This window comes from Trematomus bernacchii, unplaced genomic scaffold (assembly GCF_902827165.1).
Source record: "Trematomus bernacchii unplaced genomic scaffold, fTreBer1.1, whole genome shotgun sequence".
Lineage (NCBI taxonomy): Eukaryota > Metazoa > Chordata > Actinopteri > Perciformes > Nototheniidae > Trematomus > Trematomus bernacchii.
This window is the reverse complement of record NW_022987801.1, coordinates 2,010,297-2,032,993: the sequence shown is the minus strand read 5'-3', so window position 1 is coordinate 2,032,993 and position 22,697 is coordinate 2,010,297. Positions and strand designations below refer to the sequence as shown.

The 22,697-nt window shown below is 36.0% G+C and overlaps 1 protein-coding gene and 1 long non-coding RNA gene across 2 annotated transcripts in view; both read left to right on the top strand.

Moving 5' to 3' along the window:
* The window catches only part of LOC117498007, a 141,306-nt gene that overhangs the window by 16,111 nt on the left and 102,498 nt on the right, over positions 1–22,697 (top strand). The gene's annotated exons all lie outside the window — the stretch shown is intronic.
* Positions 12,970–13,855, top strand: LOC117498067. Its single transcript, XR_004557527.1, has 4 exons — positions 12,970–13,136; positions 13,219–13,275; positions 13,357–13,416; positions 13,784–13,855. It is a non-coding gene; the product is annotated as an uncharacterized LOC117498067 (long non-coding RNA).

Genomic DNA, 22,697 nt, shown 5'->3' with positions numbered 1-22,697 from the left:
TACACAAGGTTAATTTAAATAACTACTTCAGTGGTTATAAATAGAAATATAAGCATATTTGGTATTTCTCTATATTTTCATTATAGCATACACAGTGATTGAATATTACTAAGAATGCTGGATAAGATATATTATACATTTGTATTATTTGTCAAGCTAGGCTTATTTACAGGGACAATAACTAACATTTTGCAAACATTTGTACCTTTATTCTACATCAAACAGCAAAACCAAAGGCCCAGCTGAGATACATATTTCCAGGAGGGGACAATGTGACTCTAACTTGCTCTGTAGGACCATCATCATCTTCTGGTTGGAGATACTTCTGGTACAAAAAAGAGAAAACCTCTGAACCCCTGAAGACACAAGATGTTTTCCTCACAAATGACCGAATCAGTGTCTCACGAGGAGGCGTCTACTGGTGCAGAGGAGGAAGAGGAGACCCTGTTTACTACACAGAGTACAGCGATGCAGTCGGTAATTAAAAAATCTAATATTATGTCATAAAGAAAATACAAATTATAATATTTGAAAGTAAGGATTAAGAAGGTCGCTAAGAAATGTATATTTGTTTGATTTTTTTTATTGGGTATTTTGTGCTTCTTCCTCTAACAGTCACAAACAGGGCTGTTGCGACCCTGCGACCCAACTGGCCTGAGATATACTCTGGAGAAACGATCACTCTTACATGTGAAATTAAGGATGGAGGAGACTCTGAGTGGGATTATATATGGATGACACCCGGGTCAGAAACACCTCAGACATCTGAACCTAAACTTACTCTGACCTCACGAAGTGGAGACTACGGGTGTATGGGCAGACTGAAAGGTGAAATGTCTGCCACGCTGTGGAGTGATGTCCTCACATTGACAGTATCTAATGGTAAGTCATATATCATCAATATCATTTTATTTTGTTGTTATATTAAGGACAGTTATGCCTTGAATGTGATTTACAGGTTTGTAGAAAATATGTAGGATGCAAGGAGTGTATGTGACCCACCAATTATAAATCTAAACTTTATATTTAAATCACTTTTCAACAGACAAACCTCTGCCTGTCCTCACTGTGTCTCCATCATGGCCGAGTCCTGGAGCCTCAGTAACTCTGAACTGCAGGGTTGATCATCCTTCTGCTGGCTGGAGCTTCTACTGGTATAAGGCTGTTCCCCAAAAGTCAGGCTACTCCTACAGCTATGAGCTGCTACCTGGCAGCGAGAATGGGACTGAACACCATCTCTTCATCATTGATGGACAAACACACACAGCAGGATATGTGTGCAGAGCAGGAAGAGGAGATCCAGTGTTTTACAGTTGGCATAGCAGTGCTGCATTTCTCTGGTCTGGAGGTCAGTATGTTTTTTTGTGTGCACCACCATTAGGGCAAAACATGTGTTAATCAAAGTTTGTCTAGTCTGGAGGCACTGGCACCTTTCTATTTTGTTTTCCTCCTACTGTAGTTTCCCCCCCCCCCCCATCTTTTCAATGGTCAACATTTTATTTGTAATGTTGTCTTTCGGTATTACTGCTTTTTACATGCAACATAAAACCAACAACCCCAATAATTGTTTACTTTCAACAAAGGCAGTATATGCATGGATTAAACATTCTCTTTTTAGGCTTGTTTAATCTCTTTCTGCCTTTTTAGGGGATTGTAACTAGAGGTGTTGCTGTACCCATGCATTGTCTTTGTGTTTCAGATATTAACTCAGCAGCGTCTGTCACAGTGAGTCCTGACAGTGTGCAGCACTTCACCAAAACGTCTGTGTCACTGAGCTGTGAGGGAAACTCCACTGAGTGGAGAGTGAGGAGGTTTTCGGAATATAACAACCTTTATGACTGTTCTATCTGGGGGACAATGACTGGATCCACATGCACAATAACTAGTATCTGGTTTAGTGGAGTGTACTGGTGTGAGTCTGAAACAGGAGAGTTCAGTAATGCAGTCAACATCACTAAAGAGTGTGAGTTTTATTTATTTAAAATATTTGTTTCTGAATTATTATATTGTTTTGAAATGTGAAGGTGACATGCAAAAAAAGCTAATTTCCGAAGTGAACTCCAGAGTCACTCCTCTCAAAGATCAAAAATAATATTCTGTGTTTTATATTCCTCATCTACCTGACATTTCAACTTCCGCCAGACGAGAACAGTTGTGCCTAAACATATTAAATCTGCAAAAGCTGATATTATTTGATTTTTTTTCAGATGGTAAAATTATCCTGATGAGTCCTGTCCGTCCTGTGGCTGAGGGACATGCTGTCACTCTTAGCTGCAAGTTAAATAATGAAGCTGCTGTTAATAATGTGGATTTCTATAAAAATGACAAACTCATCCAGAACGATACCAGAAGCGAGCTGACCATCTCTGCAGTGTCAAAGTCAGATGAAGGCTTTTATAAATGTAAACGGAGAGATTCAGCACATGGTTGGACATCACCCGAGAGTTGGTTCTCAGTAAAATGTGAGTATGATTTTAAAAACCTTTCCTTTTTTGTAAACTGTGTTAGAGTCTGAGATAAAGAAAGCTTAGTTTCCTCTGAATTAAACTGTGTTTGTGTAAGAGAGATGTTTTATACAGTTAATCTACAACAGGAACGTTTTATATAAATAAACATTAATAAAGATTACTTATAATAGCAGCGTCCGGGCCAGAGCCAGGAAAAGACTCTCAATTTCCCATTCTGCTGATCGTTGGGCTGCTTTGTGGAGTTTTACTGATTATTCTCCTGCTGCTGTTCCTGTATTTATACAGAAAGTCAAAAGGTGAGATCATTTTCCTATTTCGATATAAGATTGACTCTAATGTAATCACATGTATGTTTTAACAGTAGGACACTTTCGCAATGCAAAATAATAGAGTAGTACTTTTTTCTTTTTAACAGATTCATGCTATAGCAGGTTGGTACAACACTCTATTTTATTTTATTATGAACATGACAGCACTAATATGTTCCTTTCATAAATCCATTTAATTTACTACATGTATTTTGCCCACCAGATCTCAGAGGACCAATCAGATCCCTGCTACAGACCACATGATCAACCAGGACGAAACTAACCAAAGAGAATATGCTTCTGTTCTCCAGGGTCAGCCTGAATCCTTAATACGTTTTGAATTTATTGTTAACGTTATTAACCGAGTAGCATATCCATTTCTCAGTAGTTGTTTTAAAAAATGTAGGAGTTCATATAGAGGAATTTTAATATATATTTGGTTTGATTTTGATTACTCTTCAGATAATGCCTGTCTCTATGAAACAATCAAAGGCCCTGAAGAACCTGCAAATGGTACGGTATAGTAAATATAAATACTGGAATAGGACAATTCAAGGTTCACTCTTTTAAATATAAAATTAATTGTATATTTCAGATGAATCCACGGATGTGACATATTCTGTGGTCAAGCTCAAAAACATCTCTAAGAAGGGTGAGCATTTTAAATGTATGTTGTAACAAAAACATGCAATAAGTTTTGTCTTTTCATGCTTTCTCCTGATCCGTCTAACAGGGAAGAAAAATGAACCGGAGGATTGTGTTTACTCACATGTGCAGATGGCATCAGCTGCAGGTCTGATGAAATACTACTCTCTTTAAGTTTTTGTTGGGTTACATGCTGCCTGCTAGGGTGTCATTTTAAAAGCTACCACAAGGTATTGCCAAAGTCAGCAATGTTCAAATCCTACACATAACTTTTTCAATGTTTGTTAAGTTTATTTTCTGCCAATTCTATGAATTCATGAAATAAACATCAGGGCATGTGACATTTCATTCATCTGTATCCATACATGTTTAACTGTTGTGAATCATAATGAGCAATTCCTTCTATCAAACTGTCACTCTACCCTCTTGTGAGGAAAATGTATACCAGTACATTTTCATTGCTAACTGGGGGGAATACTGTAAAAAATAAATAATAATAATCTCTTAATTCATAGGGAAGTCAAGTCCTGCACCAGCAGATGAAACAGTTTATTCTGAACTCAAACCAGGAACAGCTCTTGGTAAAAATGCAGCGTAACATCATGTAAGTATTCAGATCAATCACTTTATATATTTCGTATATTGTTAAATATGTTGTAAATGGGATTAATATGTTATGAAACACTCTAATTCTTTAAAAAGTTTAATCTCTTTCTTCTTTGGTTTTCTTCCAGATCGAACAATGTCTTCTGTAAGGACAAGACGAATGGAAACAACATCAAAAACGAAACCTTTGTTTATTAAACCTTATTTGCAGCTTTGCTCTCCATTTATCAGACAGTATTTTGTACAGTTAATATAATAGCAAATAATGTAAAGGAAATGTATCATATGGCTTTAATCTAGGTGTGTTTAAAAAAAAGTAAGCTTTGTTTTGCATCAATAAACTTTATTTACTGAAGTGTTTCTACTTGATTTTTCTTTTCACAAGGTGTTTAATTTGTTTCATCATCCTCCGTCTTATTTTGGGGATCCAGTACAGTCATGCTTTGAGGAGACAGAAGGAATTTAGAGGTGCAAGAGCTGAGATGTGACCAAAAAAATAAAGTTTGAATCATCGGCCCTTGTTATTACTATAGTGATGAAGCAGTAGAAACATCTAATATTAGAGGTTTACAAGATGGCTATTTTACCAAAACTCCTGACATTTGTCTTCTGTTTTTAGACTAATGCATGATAAATGATCAGAATTATAATTGCAATAAAGGTCAGGTAAAGAATGACGAAGAGGTTAAATCATTCTGCAGTTGTCTCGATGAACCATCTAACTGTTGGCGTTAAATATATCTGCCTTTGAAACACAAGTATAATAATGCCATCCATTTTTACTTAGATATGAGTTGAGCAAAAATGACTATTTACTCTGCCTTTTTAAAGTGGGATCATGGTCAAGAGTGAAGTTAAAATGTATCTGCATGGTTTGAGCATGAAGTAGTCATGCCAATGTAAAACAGGAAGGAAAGAGAGACTAGTTATTCTCAGGAAATGTGTAAAATACCAATGAGCTCATTTTGACATCAGATCAGATTTCCTCCCACAGTGCTCTGTTAGTCTTCCTCAATTTCTTTCAAGTGTTAAAGTGGACATATGTGTGAGAGACAGAGAGTCAGTGTTTGATCTGAAGATGGGACACACTTTGCTCTGCGCGCTGGGGTTATTCTTTGAGTACTTTTCCAGTTTTAATTACCATTGATACAACTTTTTAAATGCCTTAGGTCAGTGGTTCCCAACCTGGGGGGCGCGCCCCCTAGGAGGGGCGCAGTGCTATTGCTGGGTGGGCGCGTGAAGCTTGGGAAGAAGTTGTAAACAAACATTGTTTGCTTTTAAATCAATGAGATTAACACATTTTTAACACAACCGGCATCTAAAAGAAAAGTGGCCTTTCAGCTATAATGCCCAAATCAACAAAGTATGATGAGGCATACATCTCCCTTGACATCTAAAGTGGTCGGTGGGGAGATCTCTCTCTCTCTGTGCGGGGGGCAGGGCCTCACAGACTCACTGCAGCACCGTGCACACAGAGATCTGCCGGAGGACAACAGAGCGTTCAAAAGTGACAATCTACAAGGCTCGATAAGTACAATGTTCGTTTGCCATAAGTATTTTCGCGGAAAAACGAGCAATCTGTCCATCAGCTGGCCAAAAGGCATCATATTCATATGGAGAAATGCACCCTTTTCGACTTCCTTAACTCAGAGTTCTGTTGCCCCAATTACGTGTAAGGTGGAAGAAGTACTCAGATCAAGTACTTAAGTAAAAGTAGTATACTGCAGGATAGCTTGTGAATTTACTCCAGGTGTAACTAAAGTCTGATTTAAGAGTTGATTATATTTCACATCATTAATCCAGATCTGTAAAATAACTAAAGGTATTAAATACATGTAGTGGAGTAGAAGTACACCCTTTACCTCTGAACTGTAGAGGAGCAGAATTACAAAGAAGCAAAAGTGGAAATACTTAAGTACCTAAAAATAAGTACAGTACTTGAGTAAATCTACTTAGTTACTACCACCACTGCATGTAGGCCTATGTTATGTGTGCTAGCAGCCCATAATCAACACGATGCATACAATAAATCAATGTTAATTCTGTTTCCAATTTGTTAAGTTTTTCCCTTAAAAAAGAACAAAAAGAACCTATAAAAATACTTTTAAAGTACCGGATCGATAAGCAGTATTTTTTAATTGTTTCAATTAGGCCTCATTATTTCACAGTGGCACAGGATCATCTGCCAATACAAGCACTTTTGTTCATGTTCAATCCATAATAAAATGTAAAATTAAAGTTGGATACGTTTGTCTTGTTATTATTAGCATAGGAAATGTAATGTTTGTACAACTATATACAATTAATTATACCAATCTCGGTGGAATAAAGTCACTTATTTTGGGAACTTTCTTTTACACCAGCATCAGGTCATAGTTCAGTTTTCAAAACTTTTCTCTAAAACAGAATGATGATTGACTGATTCAGCTTCTGGACTTGACTGAATTGTAACACAAGATTATGTTCTGACAGTTTGTCTTTCCTCCTACTTTAGTTTGCTTGCCCCCTCCCAACTTTTAAATGGACCACTTTATTTTGATATTGTGTCAATCGGAATCATTGCTTTTTACATATAACATAAAACTAACAACACCAATAATTTTTTTACTTTCAACAAATGCAATATATGCATGGATTAAACATTCACTTTTTAGGCTTGTTTAATCTCTTTTTGCATGCAATGTCTTTTACAGTTTTCACGGTTTAAATGTCCCCTTTTTGTGTGTTTCAGATATTAATTCAGCAGCGTCTCTCACAGTGAGTCCTGACAGTGTGCAGCACTTCACCAAAACGTCTGTGTCACTGAGCTGTGAGGGAAACTCCACTGAGTGGAGAGTGATGAGGTTTTATGAACCTGACAACCTTCTTCCCTGTTCTATCTTGGGGACAAAGACTGGATCCACATGCAAAATAACCAGCAGCTGGGTTAGTGGAGTGTACTGGTGTGAGTCTGAAACAGGACAGTTCAGTAACGCAGTCAACATCACTAAAGATGGTGAGTTTTAATTATTTAAAAGGTTTGTTTCTGAAGTATTATGTTCTTTTAAAATGTGAAAGTGACAAGCATGATATTAGAACCAGATACTAATATATGCAGTATGGACACATGCTTTAGCACTGTAGATGCACACAGTGGACACACACATATATTATTCATAAAACCCAAATGCAATTATACCTGCATGTACTGTTCAGTGAATGATTCTTACTAGATGCTACCACAGGGTGCCAACACATTATCTAATGCCTTGAATTTATCTGCAGAAGTAGTCTCTTGCAAAAGCCAAAACATCTGAAGTCACAGCGCCACCAATAGGTCAAACAAGATGTTCAGATTCAAAGGAGCTGAAGCACACACCTTTTGTACAGTGTATTTGTTTCCTTTCAGATTCTTGGGGCACGTTTTTGTTCTTTATTAATAAAAATAATTTAGATTATTTAACCATCTCATCTTTAATAATACAAACGTTCTGTATTGTGTTAAGCAGGTTATCCAATATACCTACAGTAAAACATGATGAAATTTCTCCCCAATAGAAAACCAACAACCCAAGTATTATCTTTATTTCATGCTTCCAATGCAATCAAAGCAGTAAAGCCTGTCCAGGAAGAAAACAAGGCAGAACATTTTGTATTTTTCAAACATGTTATTGTCATTAAAATTTAAAAATGGTAACCAAAACCCTTAATGCACTTAATAAATAATATGTTTTCTGCTAGTACTTACACTTCATTATCTTGTATGATTTCAAAATGTAAATATATGGTACTTTGTTCCTACATTGTCCATGGATAAACATACAGTATTCTCTATGTAAAGAGATAGAAGAAGGGAATCTACTGACGCACTACAGCCAACATTAGTTTGTCCAATTTATGTAAGTATGTTTTACTGAGAATATTCTATTTTATTTTTTCTCCAGTCACTGTGCAGTTATAATTGAAGCTTTCTTTCGATATATGACCACAAGGTGGTGTCAAACTACTTTATCTGATACTTTACCTACTCTACACAAATAGTCTTTCTGAAGTCTGGCAGCAGGGTCTGATGTCATGTAAATGTAACTCCCTAACTAATAACTAAACAATTGACTGCTTACGGTTCACTTCCTTAGCTTTGCACTGATGCATGGAAGTGGAAGCTTTCAATTTTGACTACCCACCACATTTAAAACTTAACTACTCAAGTGTTGTGGTATTTATTTATTTTGATCATTATTATGGCATTAAGTCATCTATGTACAACTTTTGTGATACAATGTTGCACCTAGACAAACAATATTTTCTGTATTCAAATGATTTATTTATTACTAATGATATAGATATAGAATGATGCCCCCTTAAAGTAGGTAGAGTCTATTTCGAGGAGTGGCAGGACTTTGTCTCTCTTCACATTCACTTCTGGTAAAGAGACTATGAGAGACTTCCTGTGGGTGAGGTTGATTCTAAACTTAAACTTGAATTCCTCCAGAACACTCGAGCACTGCAGTTCAACTATTTGGTTAAAGCTGTTACACACATTTTCATGTGAAATATTGGTGAGAAGGCCCATGGATTATAAAGTGAATATGACGCATGCAATTTTATCGCTTAATTTTTTCTAGAAAGAATCAATCTCAATCTCAATCTTTATTTATTTATATAGCACATTTAAAACAACCTTCAGTTGACCAAAGTGCTGTACAGGCAATAAATATTAAATAACACAATGGGAGTACAATAATAAAACAATAATTAAAAACATGATAAAAAGCACAATAACTAGAAAAATATTTAAAAAAACACATACAAATGTAAAAATGTAATGTTCAACTAGTATTAAAAGCCAGTGCAAAGAGGTGAGTTTTTAGCTGAGATTTAAAAAGTTCAATAGACTCAGCAGTCCGGATATGTACTGGGAGGCTGTTCCACAGTCTGGGAGCTGCAACACTGAAAGCCCTGTCACCTCGGGTTTTTTTCCTGCACCGAGGAACCACCAACATATTTTGCTGAGCTGATCGCAATGCTCTAGCTGGAGCATGGCGGTGCAACAACTCAGACAGGTAATGTGGTGCCAGTCCATGCAATGATTTAAAAACAACAAGTAAGTACTTGAACTGGATCCTGTAACTGACAGGAAGCCAATGAAGGTCTGCCAAAACGGGTGTGATGTGGTCATAACGTCTCTTCCCAGAAAAGAACACTTTTTGACTTCATGCAGCAGTCTTTAGAGAAGCATCAATAATTACTGACAGTTTGTGAAGGAGCACCAGCCCACAGGATGGTCTTATCTACATCAGGAATTATATTTTAATACCTTATCTCTCTTCATCATTAGAGGATACCTAAACCAAGGTGTACAAAAATGTGCTGTGTTAAAAGCTGTTCAGTTGTGTGAGCTTTGTGTAAAAGGGAAGGAAGCGCAGACTGTGTACTTTTTAAAATAAGTTAAAACAAAAACGTCCTTTTCCAATATTACATTGCATTTGTTTCTCTGTAGTTCCTGATTTCTCTTCATATGCTGCAGTTTCTATCTTTCTATTTAAAGAGTTTAAAAGCAGAAGAATTTCTCATAAACAGAGGAGCAGATTATCAGTGTTGGATGTGAAGATGGGACACACTTTGCTCTCTCTACGGGGGTTTTTCTGTGAGTACTTTTAATGTTTTAATTGCCATTAATAGAACTTTTTAAATGCCTGATGTTATGATACGTTTGATTTCTGTCAGTTTGATAATGTCTGATGTAGTTTCATACTTGTTTCAGTGCTGAATTTACTTTTCCGTGGACAAGCTCAAGGTGATTATACAATTTTCTTTCTTGTTTACTAATATATAAGTAAATCGAAAATCTACTATTTAACTCTTCAAACAACATCCTCTTTTTTGTGAGTTCTGTTTTGTCAATTTATTATAAATGTTTCGACAAAAATAAAACACATTTCACTTTATGTATCTTGTGATGGTTTCTAGATGCTGTGCTGACCATTGAGCCAAACTGGGCCACTTTTTTTTCTGGAGAGTCTGTTACCTTCAAGTGTGACATTACAGGAGACAAAGACAGCGACTGGTCTTACACAATGTACAAGGATGGTCAAGGAATTATCTGGTACCACAAACATGAGAGCTATAAGTTACCCCCTCTAACTACAGGCTACAGCGGTAAATACTATTGCTTATTTCAGCACGGGGACTCAACAAAAAAAAGCAATGAAATCTATCTAAATGTATCAAGTAAGTGATCAAAGTAATACCACCATGACCATGTTCAATAAAAGCTATTTATTTTCATTAATTAGCCATGTTGATATGAAAACCCAGTTTGGACAAGTACTAATATATAATCTGTAAATTATTTTAATGTTTTAACTTTTGAACAGCTCCACTGATGCTGTATAGGCAGGTGAAGTACAATCCTGTGCTTTGTGTTATCACAAAATTATGAATATTAAAATAAGAATTAGAAGACAGGGATCAGCTTCTTACATCAAAGTATTTACATAAATACAAATCTTGTTATACTTTATTACCTGTGACAAATGGATTGTTTTCACATTGACAGTATCTGTCAGTAAGTCATTTATTATTGGTTGACTTTTTTTACTGTATATAAAAAAAATAACATATAACTAGTATTTTGGTAATTATATTTAAGTACAACTCACACTTAAATTTGTTTTTTACATACTGTATGCAGAATATATGTAGGATCCAAGGAGTGCATGTAACCCACCAATTATACATCATAACATTATCATTAAATCCCTTTCCAACAGAAAGACCTAAGCCTGTTCTCACTGTGTCTCCATCATGGCCGAGTCCTGGAGCCTCAGTAACTCTGAACTGCAGGGTTGATCATCCTTCTGCTGGCTGGAGCTTCTACTGGTATAAGGCTGTTCCTCAAAAGTCATACGACTCCTACAGCTATGAGCTGCTACCTGGCAGCGAGAATGGGACTGAACAGGATCTCTTCATCATTGATGGACAAACACACACAGCAGGATATGTGTGCAGAGCAGGAAGAGGAGATAGAGTGTTTTACAGTTGGTATAGCAGTCCTGAGTTTCTCTGGTCTGGAGGTCAGTATGTTCTTTTCTTTCTTTAGTTCAGAATCAGAAACAGGTTTATTGCCAAGTAGGTTAACACATACGAGGAATTTGTCATGCAGGTGTTTTTAGTGCATGCATACTGTGAACATAAAAACCTAATAATAAAAGGCTTCTACAATACATCGTAATTAGAAACTTTAACTGGTAAGTGTTTTCTTTATTTGTTTAGTTGGGAATATGTTTTAAGATATTTATCTGCTGGTTAAATACTTTAAGACATAAACAATACATATAATTAAAAAAAATTGTAGGGTGAGATTGAGGCACTGGTTCCTTCAGTTTAGTTTTCCTCCTACTTTAGTTTGTTCCCGTTTGTTTTTTTAGGGTAAATTAAGTGGAAGTTTTGCTGTACCCATGCATTGTCTTTTTCAGTTTGCATGTTTTAAATGTCCCCTCTTTGTGTGTTTCAGATTTCAACTCAGCAGCGTCTCTCACAGTGAGTCCTGACAGTGTGCAGCACTTCACCAAAACCTCTGTGTCACTGAGCTGTGAGGGAAACTCCACTGAGTGGAGAGTGAGGAGGTTTTTGAAATCTGGCTACCTTCATCGCTGTTCTTCCTGGGGGACAATGATTGGATCCACATGCACAATAACCAGTAGCTGGGTTAGTGGAGTGTTCTGGTGTGAGTCTGAAACAGGACAGTTCAGTAATGCAGTCAACATCACTATGGAGTGTGAGTTTTATTTATTTAAAATGTTTGTTTCTGAAGCATTATGTTGTTTTAAAATGTGAAGGTGACAAGCATTAGCCAAACGTCTCTTCAAAGTCAGTTAAAACTTTATAAAAAAGGCGAACTGCGAAGTGATCAAAGATAATATTTTACATGTTTTATTGTCCTTATACATCTTCTGCCTGACTAGACCAGTTGTGCATAAACATATTACATTTGCAAGAACTGATGTCTCTGACAAAGCCTTTATATTCTTTGATCTTTCTTTTCCAGATGATGGTAAAATTATCCTGGTGAGTCCTGTCCGTCCTGTAGCTGAGGGACTTCCTGTCACTCTTAGCTGCAAGTTAAAGACACAAACTGCCCTTTATGATGTGGATTTTTATAAAAATGACAAACTCATCCAGAACGATGCCAGAAGGGAGCTGACCATCTCTGCAGTGTCAAAGTCAGACGAAGGCTTTTATAAATGTAAACGGAGAGATTCAGCAGATGGTTGGACGTCACCAGAGAGTTGGTTCTCAGTAAAATGTGAGTATGATTTAAAAACCCTTCCTTTTTAGTAAACTGTGTTACAGCCTGAGACAAAGAAAGCTTAGTTTCTTCTGAATTAAACTGTGTTTTTGTAAGAAAAAAGGTTTTATAAAGTTAATCTATTACAGGAAAGTGTTATAGGATATAATGTTAATAATAATTACTTATATTAGCAGCGTCCGGGCATGGAAAAGACTCTCAATTTCCCATTCTGCTGATCGTTGGGCTGCTTTGTGGAGTTTTACTGATTATTCTCCTGCTGCTGTTCCTGTATTTATACAGAAAGTCAAAAGGTGGGATCATTATCCTCTGATATAAGATTGTCTTTAATGTAATCACACATACTGTTTTGATAGTGAAACACTTTGCAATGCATAATAAAATAGCAGCAATTGTCTTCTTTTTTTTAACAGATTCATGCTATAGCAGGTTGGTACAAAACTCTATTTTCTTTTATTATGAACATGACAACAATAATGTGTTCCATTCATAAATCCACTTAATTTACTACATGTGTTTTGCCCACCAGATCTCAGAGGACCAATCAGAGCCCTGCTACAGACCACATGATCAACCAGGACAAAACTAACCAAAGAGAAAATGCTTCTGTTCTTCAGGGTCAGCCTGAATCCTTAATACTTTTTGAATGTATTGTTAACGTTATTAACCGAGTAGCATTTCCATTTCTCATTAGTTGTTTTAAAATATGTAGGAGTTCATATAGAGGGATTTTAATATATATTTGGTTTGATTTTGATTACTCTTCAGATAATGCCTGTCTCTATGAAACAATCAAAGGCCCTGAAGAACCTGCAAATGGTACAGTATAGTAAATATAAATACTGGAATATGACAATTCAAGGTTCACTCTTTTAAATATAAAATCATTTGTATATTTCAGATGAATCCAGGGATGTCACATATTCTGTGGTCAAGCTCAAAAACATTTCTAAGAAGGGTGAGCATTTTAAATGTATGTTGTAACAAAAACATGCAATAAGTATTGTCTTTTCATGCTTTCCCCTTATCCGTCTAACAGGGAAGAAAAATGAACCGGAGGATTGTGTTTACTCACATGTGCAGATGGCATCAGCTGCAGGTCTGATGAAATACTACTCGCTTTAAGCTTTTGTTGGGTTACATGCTGCCTGCTAGGGTGTCATTTTAAAAGCTACCACAAGGTGTTGCCAAAGTCAGCAATGTTGAAACCCTACACACAACTTTGTCAATGTTTGTTTATTTAATTATCTGCCAATTCTATGCATTCATGAAATAAACATCAGGGCATGTGACATTTCATTAATCTGTATACGTACATTTATAACTTATAATGAATCATCATGAGCAATTCCTTCTATCAAACTATCACTCTACCCTCTAGTGAGGAAAATGTATACCAGTACATTTTCATTGTTAACTGGGGGAATACTGTAAACAATAAATAATAATAATCTCTTAATTCATAGGGAAGTCAAGTCCTGCACCAGCGGATGAAACTGTTTATTCTGAACTCAAACCAGGAACAGCTCTTGGTAAAAATGCAGCGTAACATCATGTAAGTATTCAGATCAATCACTTTATATATTTCGTAAAATGTCATGAAACACTCTAATTTTTTTAAAAGTGTAATTTCTTGTTTCTTTGGTTTTCTTCCAGATCGAACAATGTCTTCTGTAAGGACAAGACGAATGGAAACAACATACCAAAAAGAAACCTTTATTTATTAAACCTTATTTGCAGCTTTGCTCTCCATTTATCAGACAGTATTTTGTGCAGTTAATGTAATAGCAAATCATTTAAAGGAAATGCATCATATGGCTTTAATCTAGGTGTGTTTTAAAAAAAGTAAGCTTTGTTTTGCATCAATAAACTTTATTTGCTTAAGTGCATCTCCTTGATTTTTTTCTTTTCACAAGGTGTTTGATTTGCTTCATCATCTTCCCTCTTATTTTGGGGATCATACTTTGAGGCGACAGAAGGAATTTAGAGGTGCAAGAGCTGAGATGTGACCAAAAATGTGTCACTTTGAATCATCGGCCCTTGTTATTACTATAGTGATGAAGCAGTAGAAACATCTAATATTAGAGGTTTACAGGATGGCTATTTTACCCAAAAAAATCCTGACATTTGTCTTGTGTTTTTTGATAAATGATCAGAATTACAATTGCAATAAAGTTCAGGTAAAGAATGAAAAGAGGTTAAATCATTCTGCAGTTGTCTCGATGAACCATCTAACTGTTGGCGTTAAATATATCTGCCTGTGAAACACAAGTATAATAATGCCATTCATTTTTACTAAGATATGAGTTGAGCAAAAATGACTTTTTACTCTGCCTTTTTAAAGTGGGATATTGGTCGAGAGTGAAGTTAAAATGTATCTGCATGGCATGAGCATGAATTAGTCATGCCAATGTAAAACAGGAAGGAAAGAGAGACTAGTTATTCTCAGGAAATCTTTAAAATACCAATGAGCTCATGTTGACATCAGATCAGATTTCCTCCCACAGTGCTCTGTTAGTCTTCCTCAATTTGTTTCAAGTGTTAAAGTGGACGTATGTGTGAGAGACAGAGAGTCAGTGTTCGATGCGAAGATGGGACACACTTTGCTCTGCGCGCTGGGGTTATTCTGTGAGTACTTTTCCAGTTTTAATTACCATTGATACAACTTTTTAAATGCCTTAGGTTATAATATATTTGATTTCTGTCAGTTTGATAATGTCTGATGTAGTTTCATGCTTATTTCAGTGCTGAATTTACTCTACCGTGTACAAGCTCAAGGTAATTATACAATTTTCTTTATTTTTGTTTACCAACTAAAGTAAAACCTACCTACTGTAGGTAACTCTACAAACAACCTCTTTTTTGTGTGTTCCGTTTTTTCAATGTATTATAAATGTTTTGACAAAAAGAAAACACATTTTACTTTATGTCTCTTGTGATGGTTTCTAGATGCTGTGCTGACCATTGAGCCAAACTGGACCACTGTTTTTATTGGAGAGTCTGTTACCTTCAAGTGTGACATCACAGGAGACAAAGACAGAGACTGGTATTACTCAATCCAAAGGGATGGTCGAGAATTTCTCTCTTACCAAAAACATGAGAGCTTTAAATTACCCTCTCTAGCTTCAGGCTACAGTGGTGAATACCAATGTTTTTTTCGGTACAGGGGATCAAAGAAAAGAAGCAATAAAATCTATCTAACTGTATCAGGTAAGTGATCAAAGTAATACCGCCATGACCAAGTTCAATAAAAGCATTTTTTATTTATGAGAACAGCTCCACTGATGCTGTATACAATCATGTGCTTTGTGTTATCACAAAATCAAGAGTATTACAATAAGAACAGAAAGACAGACAGGGATCAGCTTCTTATATCAAATCATTTACATAAAGATAATACTTCACCAACAAACCTTGTTATACTTTATTACCTGTGACAAATGGATTGTTTTCACATTGACAGTATCTGACAGTAAGTCATTTATCATCAGTTGACTTTTTTTTACTGTTTATAAACAAAATAACGGATAACTAGTATTTTGGTTGTTATATTTAAGGACAGTTCAAACTTATATTTGTTTTTTACATACTGTATGCAAGAAATATGTAGGATCCAATGAGTGCATGTAACCCACCAATTATATATCATAACTTTATCATTAAATCACTTTCCAACAGACACACCTCTGCCTGTCCTCACTGTGTCTCCATCATGGCCGAGTCCTGGAGCCTCAGTAACTCTGAACTGCAGGGTTGATCATCCTTCTGCTGGCTGGAGCTTCTACTGGTATAAGGCTGTTCCCCAAAAGTCAGACTACTCCTACAGCTATGAGCTGCTACCTGGCAGCGAGAATGGGACTGAACAGGATCTCTTCATCATTGATGGACAAACACACACAGCAGGATATGTGTGCAGAGCAGGAAGAGGAGATCCAGTGTATTACAGTTCGTACAGCAAACCTAAGTTTGTCTGGTCTGGAGGTCAGTATGTTCTTCCTTTTTCTTTCTTTCTGTAGTTTGTACCATCATTAGGCCACCAGATGCATTTATAAAAGTTTGTCTGCTCTGTAGGCATGTTTGTTTTGACTTTTCCATTATTGCAAAATGGAATAAATTATTTTGGGAACTTTTCTTTTACACCAGCATCAGGTCATATTTCAGTTTTCAAAACTATTCTCTAAAACAGAATGATGATGAATTTATTCAGCTTCTGGACTGAATTTTAACACGAGTTAATCTCCTGACCCTCTTTTCATCCTGACCTATGAGTTGTTGTTCGCCATGATTCAACCCTTAGACTTTGTAAATCCAAAACCTAATAATATAAGGCTTCTACAATACATTATAATTAGATACCTTAACTGGTAAGATTTTTCTTAATTCTTCTTAGTTGGGAATATGTTTCAAGATATTTATCTGCTGGTAATATTGTTTCAGACATAAGATAAGATAAGATGGACCTTTATTAATCCCCGTGGGGAAATTCAGTTGTTTAAACAGCAACAGGGTGAGAGTGAAAAACAGGATAGCACAGCTTCACACAGATTAATACAATCAAAAATAAGATCAGCGATAAAAATTAAAAATAATAATAATGAGAAACTATGAAATAAGAAATGAATAAAATATATATATTAAAACAAGCATATATACATATTTGGTCATATAAACTATAGGTAAGAAATGAATGAAAATGAACATATATACATATAGAGTCATCTATTACATATTAGATATATTAACATGGGTTGTGGAAACAGTGTGTATTTATGTCTAGTAATAGTTTCACATTATTGACCCCTTGTTGTGCAGCCTGATAGCTACAGGCACAAAGGACTGTCCGAGGCGCTTGGTGCTGTGTCGTGGAGGGATGAGTCTGTGGCTGAACGTACTCCTCATCTTCACTAGCTCTGCATGGAGTGGGTGGGAGGGGTTCTCTAGGATACTGTCTAGCTTCCTCCTCGTCCTCCCCTCTGCCACCTCCTCCAGATTGTCCAGTTGTCCTCCAACTACAGAGCTAGCCTTCCTCACAAGCTTGTTCAGCCTGCCAGTGTCCCTTGTGTTTAATGTAATAATACATATATTTAAAAAAAATGTAGTTGTGTGATATTAAGGGCACTGGTTCCTTCAGTTTAGTTTTCCTCCTACTTTAGTTTGTTCCCGTTTGTTTTTTCAGGGTAAATTAAGTGGAAGTTTTGCTGTACCCATGCATTGTCTTTTACAGTTTGCATGGTTTAAATGTCCCCTCTTTGTGTGTTTCAGATTTCAACTCAGCAGCGTCTCTCACAGTGAGTCCTGACAGTGTGCAGCACTTCACCGAAACGTCTGTGTCACTGAGCTGTGAGGGAAACTCCCCTGAGTGGAGAGTGATGGGGTTTTGTAAACCTGACAACCTTTATCCCTGTTCTTCCTGGGGGACAATGACTGGATCCACATGCAAAATGACCAGAAGACGGGTTAGTGGAGTGTTCTGGTGTGAGTCCGAAACAGGACAGTTCAGTAATGCAGTCAACATCACTATGGAGTCACTAAGTGAGTTTTAATTATTTATAATCTTTTTTCTGAAGTATTATGTTGTTTTGATATGTAAAGTTGACGATCATTATCCAAATGTCCCTTCAAAATGAGTAAAACTTTATAAAAAAGGCTGATTTGCGAAGTGAACTCCAGGGTTACTCCTCTGAAAGATCAAAGATAATATTCTATGTGTCTTTTTTCCTCATACATCTAACTGACATTTCAGCTTCTGCCAGACTAGACCAGTTGTGCCGAAACACATTAAATCTGCAAAAGCTGTTTTCTCTGACAAAGCCTTTATATTCTTGGATTTTTTTTCAGATTGTGAAATGATCCTGGTGAGCCCTGTCCGTCCTGTGGCTGAGGGACTTCCTGTCACTCTTAGCTGCAAGTTAAAGACACAAACCGTTTATAAAGTGGATTTCTATAAAAATGACAAACTCATCCAGAACGACACCAGAAGGGAGCTGACCATCTCTGCAGTGTCAAAGTCAGATGAAGGCTTTTATAAATGTAAACGGAGAGATTCAGCACATGGTTGGACGTCATCAGAGAGTTGGTTCTTAGTAAAATGTGAGTATGATAAAAAACAGTTTCCTCTTTTTGAGATGTGTTGCTGAGTCAGAGCTAAAAAAGACAGTTATTACTGAATTCAAAGTTGTCTTAGGTTCCTCTGAATTATACAATTTAGTTTTTGAAAAATAAATATATTTTTCCAGTTCTGTATTCAGTCTTAAAACATTCATATGACCATGATTACATGAGCAGCATTGGAAATATAAGATATGTGACCAGGGGTTTATAGTGTATTTTGTGAATTTGTTCCAATAAGTGTGTAAATATTTATGATTTTTGTGTAAGTGTATTTGTATAGTTTTGTATATTCCATAGTTGTACATGTATGTGTCAATGTGTGAATGTAGGTTTTTAATACATTTTTTAATTGTCATTGTTTATTAATCTTAGATATTTCTGAGGCTTGGTCCGACCTTGAAGCTCTGTTTCTGTGAAGTGCTTTGAGGAAAGTGTTATATAAAAAAATAATAATTAAGGTTATTTATATTAGCAGCTTCTCGGCCTGGAAAAGTCTCTCAATTTCCCGTCCTGTTGACTGTTGGGCTGCTTTGTGGAGTTTTACTGATAATTCTCCCTCTGCTGTTCCTGTATCGCTACAGAAAATCAAAAGGTCAGAACCTTTTCATCTGATACTCAAATGAACTAAACTATAATTACTCAAAATCACACATTTGCAATTCAAAAACAATGTAACTACGTTTTTCTTGTATTCAACAGATTCAGTCTTCATCAGGTCGGTACAACCCTCTTTTATCTCATTTTGAACATTACAGCAGTTATATGTTAAATTCAATCCACTTCATCATCTTCATGTGTATGTCCCACAAGATCTCAGAGCACCAATCAGGGCCCTGATCCAGACCACATGATCAACCAGGATGAAATTCAAAACATGCCAGAATATTCTGCTCTTCTCCATGGTCAGCCCTTCTCCGGTTTAATAATATGATTTATTTTTAACTCTTATCCTTAATTGTGATTAAAATGATTGGTGTAACCATGGCTTGATTTTCGCTTCTCTGTAGGTGATCGTTGTCTCTATGAAACAATCGGAGGGCCTGTAGAAGCTGGAAATGGTAAAGTATTTCATTTGTGTTTAACATGGAGTAATACAAATACTACATGCAATGGTTGAGATGCTTTTTTAGGCCAGCAGTGTCTAAATAAAGTACAGGAATTGTCCTTTGATACATTATTTTAATCCTTCTAACAGGTGCCAGTAATGAACCAGAAGAGAGCCTTTACATAAACGTGGCTGCAGGTAAAGTCAAGTACAAAACACTTTAATACATATACACATACATACTAAAAGGTTTTATTGTGTGCTGTGCTGCTTGCCAGTTTCAGCAATGAGCAAATCCACCAAATAAAGCTTTTATACTTTTTGTGCATTTTCATGTATTTTTTGTTTTCCAGACATGTTTTAGTTTAATGAAACATTACTTAAAACATCATAATTCATAAATGGGAAATGTACATATTTTCACACACAAACTAGTTGGCTTTACCATACATTGTTGTATTCAAAAACAGTACCACGAGCAGAAATTACCCAATGACAATAACTCATTTTGGTTTTCTTCCAGATCAATAAAGACATCCTCATGGACAGAACCAATGGAGCGGATAAAAACATGAAAAGCAACATCCTTGTTTCAGCAATTGAGTGTATTTGCTGCTTTTGTGGAAATAGCTCAGAACCTTTTTTAATAACGGCCTTTCTAGGAACATGCTGAATGCTTTGCAATTCAACTGTATACTTACTTTCTGTGTACTTATATTTAGTGTAAAACATTGTACTACAACATTATCTGTTACATGTCTGATACAGATCATGTGGCTCTAACCTTGTTGTACATTTGGTGATATTAGAGCCAGATACTAATATATGCAGTATGGACACATGCTTTAGCACTGTAGATGCACACAGTGGACACACACATATATTATGAATAAAACCCAAATGCAATTATACCTGCATGTACTGTTCAGTGAATGATTCTTACTAGATGCTACCACAGGGTGCCAACACATTATCTAATGCCTTTAATTTATCTGCAGAAGTAGTCTCTTGCAAAAGCCAAAACATCTGAAGTCACAGCGCCACCAATAGGTCAAACAAGATGTTCAGATTCAAAGGAACTGAAGCACACATCTTTTGTACAGTGTATTTGTTTTCTTTCAGATTTTTGGGGCATGTTTTTTGTTTTGTATTAATAAACATAACTTTGATTATCTTATCTCTATTTTTGTACGTAGTGTCACATATACACAGAAGACAATAAGGAGCATTTACAAGTATACAAATAACAAAATATACACAGAGACAAAAAAAGAAAACAAAAACTGTGTGTGTGTGTGTGTGTGTGTGTGTGTGTGTGTGTGTGCGTGCGTGCGTGCGCTTGAGCGATTAGACAAAAAGAGAGAAATAAATGACTAAATTATAATTGAAATGAAATGAGTAAGAATATAATAGTCATATATCCTAGGAAGGGGGCGGGCATATAAATAGTAGCATGACCTTAAAGAAGTAGAAAGGGGTGGTGGCTGAAATCCTATTGAGGATTATTAATTAAATGCATCAATCAATGGGTTCCAGATTGCATCAATATCATTGGTTTGTTTTTTTATGCCGGCAGATAATTTTTCCATTGAAATGTATTCTATAAGCAGGTTTTTCCAAATTGTGATATTGCTTTTGTGTCGTGATTTCCAATTCATGAGGATAGTTTTTGTTGCAATGATTAGTACTATGGACAGAATTCTACTTGATGTAATGTTGATGTTCACATTGGAAATGTCTCCTCGTAAACAAAGGGATATGGCAGTCAAGCAAAAGAGAGAGGTTGTTAGTGATGTTATGCCAGAATTGCTTAACTGGTGTGCATTCCCATGTGGCATGCATGTAGGTGTCTGTGGTGTTAAGTGAGCAATGAGGATGGATGTCAGAATCTGCAAAACCCATTTTAAACATCCTTTCCCCCGTGTAGTGCACTCTGTGAATAATCTTATATTGTATGACGTGCATGTTGGTGTTGGTTGATATGGAGAAGAAGTTTCTGCAGATTTGAGACCAGAAGTCGGCGTTGGGGGTGATCTGTAGATCTTTTTCCCATTTATTTGAAGGGATGGACATTGTTTAGTCTGCAGAATAAATACATTTATATATTTATGAAAGCAGTTTTTTTCTTGATTTGATTTTGAATATTTTTGAGGGGGGATAAGAGTTCAAAGTTTTGCTGTTAACTTTAGTTTGAATGGATGATTTGAGTTGTAAATATTCTAAATATTGATGTTCCCTGATGCCGTACTTCTGGACCAAATCAGAAAATGGAATTAACTTGTGTTCATGAAATATATTTTTGAGGTGTGTGATGCCTTTGGCGATCCATAATTTGAAATGTAAAGGTTTTCTGTTTATTAGAAAGTCAGGATTGTTCCAGATGTGAGTGTGTTCGGTGGGTGAAATTGTGTTGTTAGTTAATTCGTTAAATGTCCATCTTATCTCATCTTTAATAATACAAACGTTCTGTATTATGTTAAGCAGATAAACCAAAATAACTCAAAACATGATGGAATTTCTCATACTCTTTTTTAAAACTTATTATTGTCAATACAATCTAAAAATGGTAACCAAAACCCTTAATGCACAATATATGGTACTTTGTTCCTACATTGTCCATGGGTAAACATCCAGTATTCTCTATGTAAAGAGATAGAAGAAGGGAATCTACTGACGCACTACAGCCAACATTAGTTTGTCCCATTTATGGAAGTATTTTACTGAGGATATTTTATTACATTTTTTCTCCAGTCACTGTGCAGTTATATTTGAAGTTTTCTTTCGATATACTACTTCATCTCATACTTTACCTACTCTACACAAATAGTCCTTCTGAAGTCTGGCAGCAGGGTCTGATGCCATGTAAATGTAACTCCTAACTAATAACTAAACAAATGACTGCTTACGGTTCACTTCCCACCACATTTAAAACTTCACAATTACTGAAGTGTTGTGGTATTTATTAATTTTGATCATTATTATTGCATTAAGTCATCTATGTACAACTGTTGTGATACAATTTTGCGCCTAGACAACAACTATTTTCCGTATGAAAATGATTGCTTTATTATGAATGATAAAGATATGAAATGTTGCCCCCTTAAAGTAGATAGAGTCTATCTCGAGGAGGGGGCAGGACTTTGTCTCTCTTCACATTCACTTCTGGTAAAGAGACTAGGTGAGACTTCCTGTGGGTGAGGTTGTTTCTAAACTTAAAGTTGAAT